The sequence below is a fragment of the Callorhinus ursinus genome, unplaced genomic scaffold, assembly GCF_003265705.2.
Source record: "Callorhinus ursinus isolate GAN/ISIS: 27379988/994484 unplaced genomic scaffold, GSC_fseal_2.0 scaffold14, whole genome shotgun sequence".
Lineage (NCBI taxonomy): Eukaryota > Metazoa > Chordata > Mammalia > Carnivora > Otariidae > Callorhinus > Callorhinus ursinus.
This window is the reverse complement of record NW_027397076.1, coordinates 29,158,234-29,174,089: the sequence shown is the minus strand read 5'-3', so window position 1 is coordinate 29,174,089 and position 15,856 is coordinate 29,158,234. Positions and strand designations below refer to the sequence as shown.

At 37.8% G+C, this 15,856-nt stretch overlaps 1 long non-coding RNA gene across 1 annotated transcript; it reads left to right on the top strand.

The window, feature by feature from the left end:
* The first annotated feature begins 6,476 nt into the window (after positions 1-6,476).
* Positions 6,477-14,218, top strand: LOC112832143 (uncharacterized). Its single transcript, XR_003210329.2, has 3 exons — positions 6,477-6,729; positions 12,655-12,784; positions 13,935-14,218. It is a non-coding gene; the product is annotated as an uncharacterized lncRNA (long non-coding RNA).
* Positions 14,219-15,856: the final 1,638 nt, after the last annotated feature.

Below are 15,856 nucleotides of genomic sequence, written 5' to 3'. Positions count from 1 at the left end.
AAATGACAATACTACATATAGTAAATATACAATAAGTATAATGGATACTTGAACATGTATTAGCAAGGTTATTGCTTTGGAATCAGATAGACCTGGGTTTGAATCTTAGGCTTGTCATATTCTTGCTATGAAATTTTGGAAATATTTTTTCTCTCTGACACTCAAGTTTTCTCATCTTTAAGTGGAAAGAGAAGTACCTATACAATGGGGTGTTTTTTAGGATACTACAGACCTTGATATGTAACAGATGTATAGTAAATTACCCCTTAGGTTATTCGGTTACAAGAATAGAAAACTCTTGTGAGAACTGAATAGTTTATTGCAAGAACTAAATAATCAGGCCTCCCTTGGAAGTGTGGGGAGCAGCGTCACTCCAGCTGGAATACATGGGTCTTTATTCTTGTGTTCTACCATTAATGTGACTCAACTACCAAATGGTTCTGTTGCCATATTTTTTCAAATTTTAAGAGTGCATATCTGATTGATCCATTTTAACTTATAGACTGATTCCTTTTGGATCAATTGTTCATCTGGGTCAGCAGTTGTGACCAGGGGAAGGAGGCAGAGGCAGAGCATGTGGTTCAAACAGAGTCCCTGGAGGCTTTGGTGAAAAGAGCTTATTTAGAAGGGGCTATGGGCAGGTAGACAACTATTACCATCTCTAGTTCAATGCTAATTATTTTCACTCTTTCTTTTCAAATAATTTTTCCTAAGGAGAAAAGAGCATTGTTTAGCATCTATGGAAATTACTGAATAATTTTATAATTCAACCTGAGTTTCTCAAATGAATATGGATCATTTTATATATACATAATACCTATTACATTCAGCACTAATGGCTACCTTCTCCTAAGCCATCATTCTTCTACTCTCAAAATATATTTTATTTGCAAAGGAAGCCATTTTTCATTAATTTTAATAGACTAGGCCCACTCCTTTACTCTGTGGATGTCTCAGACTGGATGAGTAGACAGGTTATGACATTTGAATATCATCTCGGCTGCTGACTAGCTATACAATTTTAAGTTACTTATTTTCTCAGTCTCTTTTTTTCTAAACAGGATAATAATGATGCTCACCTCAGAAGGTTGTGGGGGGATTAACTGAGATGACACCTATGAAGTACTTAACATGTTGCTAATAAATTATAAGTACTTAATAAATAAATGTTTTTTCTTATGATAGTGATATGCCTCACTAGAGATTACATGTGAGTTTTGTGGGGTTTTTGTTTGTTTTCATGAGAGGGAACACAATGGTAGAATCATCAAAGACAGTCCACCTAGTTGCTTCTCACTCCGTAAATGAAGGTATGGGTGCTTAAAGGGGTATCTTTAGGGAGACTTCTTTAGGGAGTAGTCACCTTTGCATCACAGAAAACAGCCCCATTCTGAAGTCTCCCTAGCCTGAATGAGATAGTGATCTTCTGTCAGGATTTGTGAGTAACCCTGTTTTCCAGGGAAAGAGGGTTATCATCACATCCTTCATGTGTCATGAATTGGTGATTAAAAAAAAAAAAGCTGTATGCATTCTCTGAATGGATCACTTGTAGTAGTTTGAAGGGTAACCAACTGATCCACTACTAATCAAGCAATGTGGATACTGGCTATTGTTCTGTGAGGTGACTGGGAGTTATCTTTAAAGAGCTGATAAGTCAAAGCTACAACCCTGGATGCCCAAGTGTGGGACATCCTTTGCTAATCTTAGCCCCTTGGAGACAGTAGGATAGTCCTACACTGGAGAACTGAGGTGATCTGCATGGTAACAGTTGCATGGTGGATCACTGCAGAGTAGGCAGCTTCATCTGTCAGACTTGGGAGGACGAGTTTTCAACAATAACACCATTTGGCAACTAGAAGCAACCTGTCAATAGTTGACATTCATTATGCATTTACTATGATGCACTGTTCTTAGCTCTTATGTGAATTAACTTATTTAATTCTCACTATACATTCGACAGGTAAAGCTCTGAAGCCAAGAGAGGTAGAAAATTACTCAATCTAGAAAGTGATAGAACTAGAATTCAAACCCAGGCAGTCTTGCTCTGGAGACTACATTATTAGGCACTATGTGTGTTGCAGATATAAATGATCTCTCCAGTAGGGAAGAGAAGGGAGACAGATATCCTTTTGTACTATGTGAACCTCCAAGATTTTGAATAATTCAGAGGGAAACTGGGAGCTCTGTGAAGGAGATTTCTTGCTTTTGTATCACATGGAATGTGACCATATTGATAATGATATTATTAAAATTTCTAAGTAATTTTCTACATATGCTTTATTTTCCCAGTTAGATGTTAACTTCCTTGAGGAAATGGACTGCTACTAATTTGTTTTATACCCCTACCTGCCCTACCCCCACACTTTATAATACTCTGTAAAGAATTATTCTTATAGGAGATCATTGGCAAGGGTTCTGGGACAGAAGAATAAGACTGGGTCTAAAAAATTAGAAATAGACAAATACAGAATAAAACCAAAAAACTCATTATTTATTTAGGCTTCTGGTGATTGAAGCCTTCAGTTTCACTACTGCTAAGAAATCATTCATAAAGGAAATACTTTTAGTATAGTTTACAAATTACCCTCATGAGAAAAAACTTAAGTGGGCAGTACACATTCTGTCTCTTTTGTGAGTAAAGATGACCAAATGTAAGATGACAGTGGCTATTTGTCAATGCGAATCTATTCAGAATAGAGACCTACCAGTGAAAGATTAGAACATTAATTTCCATGTGCCTTGAACTCTTCTGTCTCTTGGGAACATATCTGCTGACATAGGACTTGATACCAAGGCCACCTGAAATAGTTCCTTATAAAATGACAGGGAAAAAACCTATTATCCCTGCTCTTTCTGTGTACCAAAAGTTAATGCCCTCAACTACCAATATATCCAGAGAAATGTAGGGTTTTGTGAGAATTTTCCAAAAGAATAACCAAGGTCAGTGGCAGAGCAAAAAATCAAACATGATCATCTTTCCCAAAGAGGTGACAGAAATTAAAAATGGGTACTTTATTTTTCAGAATGAATTTTTTTAAGGAAAAAGTAAAAAAAAAAAAAAAAATGACCATTGCTTTACTATAGATGTTCAGAGAAAGCAGCAAATGTCACCATGCTCTAAAAAAGAGAATTGGGGGCGCCTGGGTGGCTCAGTCGTTAAGCATCTGCCTTTGGCTCAGGTCATGATCCCAGGGTCCTGGGATCGAGCCCTGCATGGGGCTCCCTCCTCTGCGGGAAACCTGCTTCTCCTTCTCCCACTCCCCCTACTTGCGTTCCTTCTCTTGCTGTCTCTCTCTCTCTCTCTGTCAAATAAATAAATAAAATCTTTTAAAAATAAATAAATAAAAATTTTAAAAAAGAAAAGAAAATTGTTTGAGCTTTTTATAGTACCTTATTATTTTCTCATCACAAAAATTATACTTAATTTTGAAAAGCATAAATCTTTCATATTTGTATAATGTGAAAAAATAAACTACCTGAAGCCTCATTATGCATTGATAACAGCATTAATATATAATTCCAGATTTTTTTCCCAATTCATTTAGATCTAGAACTACATACACAGTTGAGCTCTCTGTATAGATCATGGAAGTGACATCATACCTTACATATTTTATTACATGTTTTCCTATATAAGGCTAGGTAGTGAAACCTTTCTCCATTGTGGCAGAAAAGGCTCATGAAGTTCCAAAGATCAGAGCTCCTTTTCCCAGTGTAGAGTTGTTGGGAAGCAGTTTCCCAGCCAGGGATTTCTCAGTTCCTTTGCAGCTATGTAGGCCACATCACTAGTTTTGGTGAAATGGAACAGGAGCTGAAGCGATTTGCCAAATCTGGGCTAAGGAGGTTAAGTACCCACATGCCTTTTGTACCCTCTCATTCCCTTTCAGGTTTCACTTGGAAGCCTTGCTTATACTTCTTCCATTGCCATGAGCAAAATATGACCTCTAAATAGCCTGCTGGTCCCAGGAGGAGAATAAAGGATACATAGAGTAGAGCCACCCCAGCTTCCCCATAATGTGAATCTGCACAATGAAGCAGAGCTGCTTCAATGACCTGTAAACTTATGATTGAGAAATAAATGGTTATTATTATATTGCATTAAGTATGCTTCACAGAAGCTGATGTGCCTGAAATACATACAATTGAGTCTAGAAAGAAAGATGTGTCTCAAAAAGAACTGTGGATGTGATTTTTGACAAATGGCCTTTTTGGAATCAAAAACATAGATCTTGGAGAAAGTTGTATTGGCAAAATAACCTCAGCCTGAATTAAAAGGGACTAAGACTATGTGAGATGCAAAAGTCACCTCTCAACTTTCTGTAGGCAGGAAGCAGACTGAGAAAGCGACTCAGGATTCAAGAATGGTGTGTTCTCCAATGTCCTTTTGAGAAGTGGCCAAGAAAGAGAATGTAAAAGAAAAGATCTCAACCTCATCCACAGAGGGCTTTGTCAACAGTTTTCAAGACTAACAGACTAGGCAGAAACTTCCAGGAATTGGGATTTAGGCCAAATCAAGCAACACCTTCCCTCAGAAGGACATGGCAATACACCTATATGGGCTTTCAAGAATTGCTAATGGACTGTTGATTGCCATGTGCCTCATAAGTCTCCCTTTTTCCCAATGGGACCATTTATTGTGGTTATACAGTCCTTGTTCCATTAGTATATTTTGGATGAGATAAGAGAGATAATCTGTCTGTTTAGATCATGGGTCTGAATCAAGAGGAGGCACATGTAGACCTGTTGTAGATCATGAGATCCTGGACTTGGAGTTTAATGTTATCAATGGATGAGATTTGGGTGGGGTGCAAGTATTACTTGTATATGAGAGGAATATGAATATTTGTAAACAAAATAAGGAGGACTGTCATATATTAGATTATTGTTTAAAATGATTCACTTTTTTCCCCTTATCTTTACCTTTCCATATGAGTACTCTGCACTTAAACCTTGGGCTTGGCCATATGACTTGTTTTGGCAAGTGATCTGTTAGCAGGCATGGTGCAAGCCAATGCTTAAAATATGCTTGAGTTGTAGCTCTTGCCTTTTGGGCTTCAGCCATTATCATGAAAAGGACAAGCGCCCAATAATCCCACTGATCTCAGGAGAAGAATAAGAGATATATAGAGGAGAAACACTCCAATGATGGCTACCTGAAACAAAGCTACCACAGGTCACCAACAAAACTGAGCAAGAAATAAAGGCTTATTTTTTCATTTCATGTTAGTTTGAGGTTGTTCTATGAAATACCTGAAATGCTTTGTCTCTTACCCTTTTGCTAAAATGCCACCTTCTTAGTGACTGACTTACCCTAATTAAAATAACAGTCAATACACCCTATCCCTCTTCTCTGGTATATTTTTCTCCATAGTACTTGCCATCTTCCAATATTCCGTATGATTCACTCATTTGGGGGGTTTATCATCTGTCTTCCTCAACTAGAATATAAGCTTCATGAGGTAGAAATTTTTTGCCTGTTTTTTTACTGCTGTATCCTCAACAACGAGAACATTGCCTGGCACACAGTAGGTATTCAATAATTTTTATTAAATGAATGAATGAATTAATATATATATATAGAAAAATATCAAAAAGAAGTGCAGAAAAAATTAATAGTGGTTATCTCCAGTTTCTGTGAATATGGCTGATTTTTCTTTATATTTTCTGTATTTTTCAAATTATTCAAAATAAGTATATGGGATTTATTTAATAAAAATAAAACAACTTTTAAAAATTATTTTGACTAGACATAGACATTGCAGGGGTGTTTTTTTCCTGCTTATTTTAATATTGTTGAGATTGTCCATTTATCAGTAATCATAATTTTGTCCTAGCATAGGATCTGTAGGCAGAAGATGGTTCAAAACAGAAGGGAAGTGGGTCAAGAAGAGAAAGTGGAGTAACTGAGAGTTGAGAATTGAGTCTGGGTATAACAACCAGAATCTAGGGGCAGACTGGGTATAAGTGAGACTCACAACCCAGACATCTGTTCCATGTTTCTGTACGAATCTGAGCAACATTCATTTTTTTTTTAGACTTTATTTATTTATTTGAGAGAGAGAGAACACAAGTGGGGTGGAGGGGCAGAGGGAGAGAGAGAGAGAGAAGCAGACTTCCCGCTGAGCAGAAAGCCTGATGTGGGGCTCAATCCCAGGACCTGGGATCATGACCTGAGCAGAAGTCAAACACTTAACCAATTGAGCCACCCAGGTGCCCCTAAATTTCATTTTTTAAAAATCATCCTTTCTTTCATGTTAAAGAGTTGCCAGTTATATCCATTTCTAGTTATTTTTGAACTTTAAGACAAATTCAAGTTATGCCTCTTTTAAGACATTTTAATGAATTATTTTATTATACCTATACAATTATGATACAGGTACATTAAAGAGTCTAATAAATAAACCCTGGTTAAGAAATGTCATTATTCTATTCTATAGGGTACAGTCAGTATGCTGATACAATCATAGCAGTAACCATACTAGTAGGATGGTTTGGTATTATTAAACTCCTTTCAGAGGAGCTGGATTAATTGCATAAAGTTTCTTCTCCTAGACTGGAGATAGCTTCAAGACTAAGATGACCATGAAAAAAAGAAGACACTGACTATGCAGAATGAGAGCCATTGGATGATGTATTTTCTCCATTCACCTACCCTCTTTTTTCCCTCCTTCTTCACCTCATTTGGAAGACTAGAGAGGCTGAGCAGTAAATTCTGAGTCCCAGTGCCAGGTAAGTTTTTCTAAGAAAGTGTTTTATCTTGCTTGATAGAAGTTTCTTGTGATTCACAGGGTATACCAGGACTATGGTTAAAAGTAGTATCATAGGAGTTAAGAACATGGGGACTTGGAGTAAGATGAATGTGATTTGAATTTCAGCTCTACTACTTACTAGCAGTATTGCCTTATCAAGTAATTAACTTTCCTGAACCTCACTTTTATCATCTGTAAGTGGAAAAAAACAAACAAACTAAGGATTAAATGAGATGTCTTTTCTAAAGTACTCAGTATTGGATCATCATTGAATGTTTAACAGATTCAGCTGGTATTATTCTGTTGCTACTACCACTATTATACTATTACTACTACTTTTATATGCTTATATTTTTCTATTACTATTTTACTACTATTATAATTTTCATAATTCATACCTGTTTAGTTAACCAGTAGGAAGGCTGGCATGCTGGCCTTCTGGAAAATGAAGAGAGGGAGAACTTGCAAAAAATCATTAAAAACTAATATGCCTAAGGTTTTCAGCTTTCCACTAACTCATGGCTGTTGATTGCATTGTCATTTTGAAATTTAGTGTCAGAGCATTACTATATGTATACTACAGTGTCATAAAATTTGGTGCATCTTGAACTTAAATGATGCTACACTAGCTTAAGCTATTCTCTGACTGTTGTAGCAGGCAGTACCATTCCTGAATCCCAACTATGGTGATCAAATCTATAGATTTAATTGTTTCATGAAAAAAACAAAAAACAAATTCTAGAGCACCACTAGGGTAGAGGATTGAGAAATTTCTCCTGATAAGCATGTAAAAAATAAAATTCAGTGGATGGGCAGCAGAGGGTTATGAAACACCACAATAGACCGTGAAAAAATAATATCAGGGGAAAAGCTAACCCATTCATGTGACACATTTGCTTTTTATCAAGATTTCCTCCGATTAAATGTATGGTGATGATTATTGTAAACATCCATGTGATATTGAAACAGCTGTTGGCGTCCTAAAGGAATCAGCATCACTCCCTCCACGCTGGACCTTTACTGCCCTACTGTTTTGTTTTTGAATCTAGCCTCCTTACATTAATAGCTCAAAACCTTGGGCGTGTTAAAAATAGATTGTAAGAGAATTGAAAGCAGTGTTTTCCTCCTCCCTCCCACTCCTTTTCTTGAGTGTAAAAAATGGCACTCCTCAGAAACAGTCCACGGAAATCAGGATTTTCTCAGTGGCTTGTGTGGGAAATGTAGACTATTGTGAGCAAGTATTGCAGCCCACTGCTTGTCAGGAAGTCGTTTTTAGAACAGTTAACCGAACAAACACCTTCCATTGTCTACAGAGGTTGAAAGTCCAATGAAATCTCCTTATTTCTATTCCTAAACCAACTTGGTGATACTTAATACATTTAACCCTTTTTATTCTAGAGTCTCAGGTTTATTGAAGACTTTTTCTCTCAGTGATTCTTAACCTTTTTCAGTTCCTGGACTCCTTTGAGAATCCCGTGGGACAGTAAACTCATGTGTTCATTTTGCAGGGGGTCTTCATTCTTTCCCCTGTTCCCACCCCTCATGTTGAGTTGTTCTGTAGCTGATCTGAGTAATTAGTGATCAAGGGAAGCTCTAAAGAGAAAGTGAGACTCTCCCTTCTCCCATGGTAGCCCATGGCATATTTCTAATTTTTCTTTGCAAATTTACTTTTTAAAAAAGGGGCTGAGCTCTACTGGCAATACTTTTAAAAGCTATTAATCACTTTTGTAGTCTTATATATTAAAGTGATAATTTAGAGGCTTAATTTTTCCTCCCTGTAATAAAACCAAAAAATTAACGTAAGTATGTATACAAAGGAGTTGGACCAAGAGGGCAGAGAAGGAATAGGCTATGTTTAACCTGGGCATGACTTTTATTGCACTCTCTAAATATTTGAAGGGCCTTTGTGGAGATGTAACAGCCACAAAATTATCATAATTAATCCTGCTTCAGAGGAATTTGCAAAAGAAGGTTCTTTTCATTTTTAAGCATGATTTGGTTAAACTTAAGATCCTACGATTTAGTGTTCAACAATGGATGTTAAGGAGTTTGACTGTCGTGGGCATATTCAAGAGAAGGCTACTGCACTATCTGATGGGAGGGAGTATTGTAGAAAGCATTTCTGTTCTCTTTGGCTAGATAACATCTACCACACCTTTGCACTAGAAATTCAACAAGTATACCAAGAATTTATTTGGTCCATAGGAAGAAAACTTTTTTTCTTTTTAAAGATCTATTTATTTATTTGACAGAGACAGACACAGCTAGAGAGGGAACACAAGCAGGGGCAGTGGGAGAGGGAGAAGCAGGCTTTCCACCAAGTGGGGAACTCAATGCGGGGCTCAATTCCAGGACCCTGGGATCATGACCTGAGCCAAAGGCAGACACTTAATGACTGAGCCACCCAGGCACGCTAGGAAGAAAACTTTTAAGATGTCTTTCCTTTCATGTTCTTTTTCTCTGTGGGTACACCCAAGAGAATAGTTTTAATTTGTGCTGAAATAGAGTCCTGGCTTTCCAAAATCATTCATTTTCTGTGTGGTCTTAGATATCTGTGATGCTATTCCATGAGAACTATGGCCTCTTTTCCAATATCTTGAACGTAACTAAATGTCCTATTTAATAACCCACTGGGAATTGATTGCCATCATTTAGGTAGAATGAAACCACAGTCTGACCTTCAAGGAAAGAGTGCATTTGAATTAACTGTCTTATCAAGAATTTTCTTTCATTTTTTTTTCTCAAGCATTTTCATTAACTACTACCTGAGAGTTTACACTTAAAATTTTCCTTTTCTCAGCTAAGACCATATCATCTATTGTTATCTGCGTTGAATGTGTAAGCTGTGAATTGCCAGATTGAGGAAAGTGTGATGGCATTTAACATCGAAGATTATTTTTCAAATGGACTCCTCTTGAGGAGCCTTAGAACCTCTACATGATCTGGAATGCCTAACGCTGAAACTTTCTGACAGCCCTAACTTTGGTATGTGTATTAGTCAGCTCGGGTTGCCATAACAAAATCCTATAGACCAGGTGGTTTAAACAAAAGATGTTTGTCTTCTTACAGTTCAGGAGGCTAGAAGTCTGAGATCAGGGTGTCAGCATGCTCAGGTTCTGGTGAGAGCTCTCTTCCTGGCCTGCAGGTGTCCCCCTTCTCACTGTGCCTTCCCACTGCCTTTTCTTGGAACATGTGTGTGTAGGGAGAAAGAAAATTTTCCTCTTCTTATATCTTCAATCCTATCAGATTAGGACTTTAGCTTTATGACTTCTTTTAACCTTAATCATCTCCTAAAAGCCCATCTCCAAGTACAGTCACAATGGGGGCTGGGGCTTTGACATAGAAATTTGGGGAAGACACACTTCAGTACATAGCAGTATAGCATATGTCCATTCTAGACCCTGCACAAACTTTTGGACACATGTCGATGAAAGAATGGGAAAGAATTTCTTTATAACACGATCTTACCTGTAATCTACTCGTGTGACATGGACTACAACGACATCAAATATCCAATACAATTAAGAGAGTTAAAAATGTGGGTGTGTGTGTATGTGTGAAAGAGAGAGAGAAAAGATAATTAAGGCAATAAGCATTTTTAAACTATTTGCTAAGTACAATGTGTAGCCAGGTATGATGATAGATATATCTTCACTTGATCTTAGCCAAAAGGCTGAGAAGCTATGATAGATGTATTTTCCCTCCCCTATAATAACAAACAAACAAACAAATACCAGGAAGGCATTGACTTTGCCCTCAGGGGTTTGGAATTTAATTGTGGAGCTAAGAACTAAAAACCATCCAGATGAAAAGTACATTAAAAAGACAAGCTCGTACGTGTTAAGCACTGAGTAATTGAATCAGAAAAGGAGTGCAGTTAATGTTCAGAGGATCATCATGGTGTGGGAAAACAAGGGAAGATTCTGATCACCCAGGAAGGTAGGACATAGGATGAACTGGGGCGGGAAGGAAGCTTAGGATTTGAGGGGGAATCAGAGTTTTTTTAGAAGAGGTAATGGCTGCTCATTTACGGAAAAGTGTGGGGGGAAGGGCAAATATATAGAGCAGAGGGCACAGAGGTAAAAAAGAGCACACTCAGTGTGTGTGGGAAACCACAAGCAGTTACTATGGCTGGAGGTGGAGGGCCAGGCACAGGGTGGAGAGAGAAGAGATAAACTAGCTGCTCAGAGGTCATATCACTAAGGACTGTGTGGGCCATACTTTTACTCTTCAGACCGCAGGTTTTCAACACAGCCTCTTTCTGTTATCCCTTGTAGTTTAGACGGGTCTTCCTGTCACAGGGATTATAGAACAACCTTCTCTTCTAGCCTTGTGCCTGTCTCATCTACCCTCTATCCTGCACCAGAGAGCTTTCTAAAAGTGAGGTCTGATCATATTGTTCCTCTGCTTCAGTCCCTGGAATAACCTACACTCCCGAGGCCCTGCTTACCGATTCACCTTCCACTCTTGCCAGGTTTTCCCCATTGTACTCAGCTTTACGTCCTAGTCATAATGAAAGGCTTGTAATTTTGTTTTGTCCAACCCTTTGTTATGTTGCCACCACTGCCTGGAATGGCCTCCATACCTACCTCCTTTTAAGCCCTAGCTGAAGGATCACCCCCTCCATGATGGCATTCCCAACCTCCTTTGCCCCCAAGTGGATATGGCCACATTCTTCTTTATGCCTAATTGTATCCATAGATATAAATCCTATGATTGTAGTTTAGTAAGGGGTTGGATACGAGAGATGTTAAGAATTTCAAACCAACAAGATGCAGTCAGACAATAGAGGTGGGTGGAGGAAGGGTTTGGAGTCTGGGATGACTCCTGGGTTTCTATGAGGTGTGGCATGTTGTATGTCATAGAGAATACAGGAGCAGAAGGGTTTGGAGAGAGAAAGACAATGAGTTCCATTTTGGTGAAGTTAAGTTGGTGCTGCCTGTGGAGATCCAGGTTGAGGTGAGCTGTAGATTGTCAGATATATGAGCTTGGAATGCAGGAAAAAGATCTGGAGATACATATTTGGGAATCAAGACATAGGCAGCAGATAAATCTTTTTCTTTTTTTAAGATTTTATTTATTTATTTATTTATTTATTTGAGAAAGAGAGCAAGCAATCACACAAGCAGTTTGAGCAGCAGGCAGAGGGAGAGGGAGAGGGAGAACGAGACTCCTCGCTGAGCAGGGAGCCCGACATGGGGCTCAATCCCAGGACCCTGAAACCATGACCTGAGCCAAAGGCAGATGCTTAACTGACTGAGCCACCCAGGCACCCCAGGAAGCAGGTGAATCTTTAGGAATGAATGAGATTATTTAAGGTGAGACTGTAGTGTGAAAGGGAAAGAGAGAGGTGGATGTAGGTGATTGAGAAAGAAGGTGGGGTGGAAAATTGCCCCATATCATCCCTGTACCACTTCCCCCCACCATTTTGGTCCCTGGGACCACAAAGATAACCGTGCAACTTGATAAAAGCTCTGTAAACAGAAAAGCTTTGTTTGCTATTCAGGGCCTCAGGCCACTCTAAGATACAGTAAAATGTTGAGTCTTATAAACTTCCCTGTGATCTATCCTGACAAGGACAATGGGGAAATCTCTCTAACCTCATCATTGTGATTGTGGGTAATACCAGTACAGTTTTAATTCAATATTTAGAAAAAAATTAGTTCTATTAAAATAGGACTTTGAGTTTTGGAGTATTTCTGGTTATTAAAATTTGACTCCCTAAATAATTTAGAAACTTTAGAAGCAGGAATATATCTGAATGTTATTCTTAGACATAACAATACTTTCCCCCCAGAAATTTCTTTTTTCAGGTTAATATGTAAACAAACACAGTACATTTTACAGCAAGAGAAAAATAAGTGTGGACATATTATTCAAAAGAATCTCTGTTTTCTTTACCAAGAAGAAAGAAATACCTTTTTAGTCACAGAAAAAGAGAGACTAAGGAACGCATGCTCATAATGTGTCCATGAAGTGGTTTCATCGTGTGATAAATGAAGGTGAATGGAGAATTCCCTTGAGTCAAGTGTGTGGTAAGTTAAATCTCGCGAGTTCTCTGTGATGGCTGCCACATGATTCGGGGCAGGCATTTCTTCGTGTTAACATTTTTCATGCTCCCTCACACTTATTCAAACACTGCCGAACATCCTTACCGGCATAAGAGGGGTTTTTAGCTTTCTAGAGTACTATATTTCACTCAGTACTGATCAATATAAATGGTGCCATTTTCCGCATGGGAGATGTGAAAGCTGATCTTCGTTGTCTCAGGCACTGGGTAGGAGCCTACTTTTCTACAATGGGTCAATGAACAGGCGGAAGAAAGGGAGGAGGCCGCTGCCTCTGAGCTAGAAAAGTTAAATCAATCTTGGCAAATCCAGTAACATGCCTCAACCAGGCTACTCTTATCTCTATGTGGTCAATTAGAGGAAAATCTCATGAGGCAAGAAAAGGGAAAAAAAAGAATGATGTAATTTCTTTTATAGCCTCCTTGGCATGATTCATATGAATATTCATTATTACACATGGGAGGTATATGTATTATCAGATCTGGGCTTAAATGTAGAGGCACCTTTGTAAAGAAAGAATAATTTGACATAAACTTTGTATTTGTCTTAAGGAGGAGGTATGAAATATTCAGAGCGTGTATAAATTTGGGACATAGGCATATGCCAGACTGTTTTCAAATGTTTATTTTCTGCTATATATCCATAATTGTCTAATTTTGGCAGTAACTATTTTTGTCTTAAAGTGAAAATTTGCTTTCAACTCAAGTAAAAAGAACTGTCCAATAACTTCAAGTTAATTTTATAATAAGAAATATGTATTAGCTTTAAGTGATATAATTTTTATGATTTCTCTCTTTTTAACTAGAAGTCTATAAACAGACTATGTTTTTGTGTTCATTGCACTAGTTATTTTTATAAAAACAAAGATTTTCCATGTCACATTTTCACGTCTTAGGGGAAGAGATTTTAAAAAGGATTTTAAAGCATTGACAAATATGTGGCAAATTCTATTTTAAACATATTTTTAAAATATCTATTTTACTGATGAATAAATAGAAATTTAAATGACATTTCAAGGTTAGACTAGAACAAGGAAGAAAACTGGGACATACTTTTAAGTTCTCTTTAGTCCCAACCATCTCCTGGATGTCTAGCATCTCTCTTTTGTATGTTACAGGTGGAACCCATCATTATTTTCTCCCAAACCCACTCCTCCACTATTCTCCATCTTGGACTGTGATATCTCCATCCACCCAATTGTTTAGGCAAAAAACTTGGATTCGTCTTTTGTTTTCCTTACTTCACTTACCCATCTTGCAGCAAATCCTCTTAGTTCTACCTCTAAATATGTAAATAGAATGTTTTTGATATCCCATTACATTCATCCTAGTCTGGGGCACCAACACCTCTCACTGGGATCATTGAAATAATCTCCAAATGTCAAATGTGTGCTAAGTTAAATAATTCAGGCTATCTCATTATTATTTTTGCCCCCTACAATCTATTTTCCACTCAGTGGCCAAATGATATTTCCTGAAATAAACAAAAAAACTAAGAACCAATCACTGATCTATCTAAAAGTCCCTGATTTTACAAGAAACCTTCTTAAACTGGCCTATACACCCTGTGTGATCTCTCCTCTGCTTTTCCCTCCTAAGCCCCATCTCTTGAATTCTCTCAGTAGAACAAGTACTTTCTGACTTGTTCATCACTTTATCCACAGCAGAGTGCTGAGCACAAGAGTAGGCACTCGATACATTTATAAAATACATGAACAGATATTTTATATATTTTCTTGAGCGTAAAATGAAGTTCTCCTTTGGTTTTGGTGCTAAGCAGAGCTCAGACTAAATCCTTACGTGTGTGTTCATTTGAGAGTTTGGGACCGATAATCACTGAATGAAAGCTTAGAGCAGTCAGGGCTTGCTTTGCAACCTGTGCTATGTTCCTTTCCTAACATTTCCTGTTGGCTTAGCTATACCTGGGTTCTGTGGTCAATCCTGAGTTAAGACAGGAGTGATTCAAGGACCTGTGTTTTAGGAGCATGTGAATTGACTTGATGGTTCCTTAATACCAGCCCCACCATGACCTTGTGAATTTCTGCCTTATTTCAAAGCCCACGTTCATATCTTGATTCTTGGTTTGGTAACTGAATTTCTGTTTACTTCCTTTTGCCTTGACAACTACTTAGTAATCCCCTTCTTCCAGCTCAAGACCCACCTAAACTCATGTCCACTTGAGTTGACCTGTATTCAACATTGTACCATATTGGACATCACCATAGATCTCTTCTAAAGCTGATTTTGCATCCTAGTTGAGACCCCATAGTACCAAAGCCATCCATAAGACGATGAATGAACAACCATAATGTTGGAACTAAGCCTTTAGAAAGCATCCAAAGCTATTTATGCATAAATCATGTGAAATCTTTCATAAGCAATTAAAAAACAATCACAACAAAATCCCATGGTGTTCAGTATTTCCATATCCAAAATATTCTATCTTCTTTAAAAAAGAAAACCTGAGTGGGGAAAGCTACATGGCAATATATTTATTCCATATGTAATGATTAACAGTATTTAAGTATGGTCCATTTTTGGGTAAGTTATCAATACCTCAAGATCTCCAACTTAAGGGGATTTAAAAGAAACTGATTCTAATGAAGGTTTATGATCTATGAAAAGCTGATGCAGGAAACAAATGAACTTACTTTCAGAGATAATCTTTTTAAGTATGAAGGAAAACCTACCTTGAATTTCTTAATCCCCAGTACCTTCTCTAGAGCTACTGCCCTGACAGAGATAGGAATTTAGGAGGGGATAAAGTGAGGTGTCCTTTCTGATGCGACAGCTTAGATTGTCATCTTACTAGGGTCTGCAAAGCCCTCTCACGCTCAGCAGGAAAATACTGAAGTTAAGTTTTGCTATCCCTTCTGAGTTTTATCAGATTTTCATGCCACAGAGAACTGTGAACAAGCTGGAGAGACAGAGATAAATGAAAAGTCCTTTTGGTGAAGGGAAAAAGCAATCACTACTAGTATTGTAGTTTTTACTTTTCTGCTGATAACAAAAAGAAATGGTTTAGTAATTTGTAGGTAAC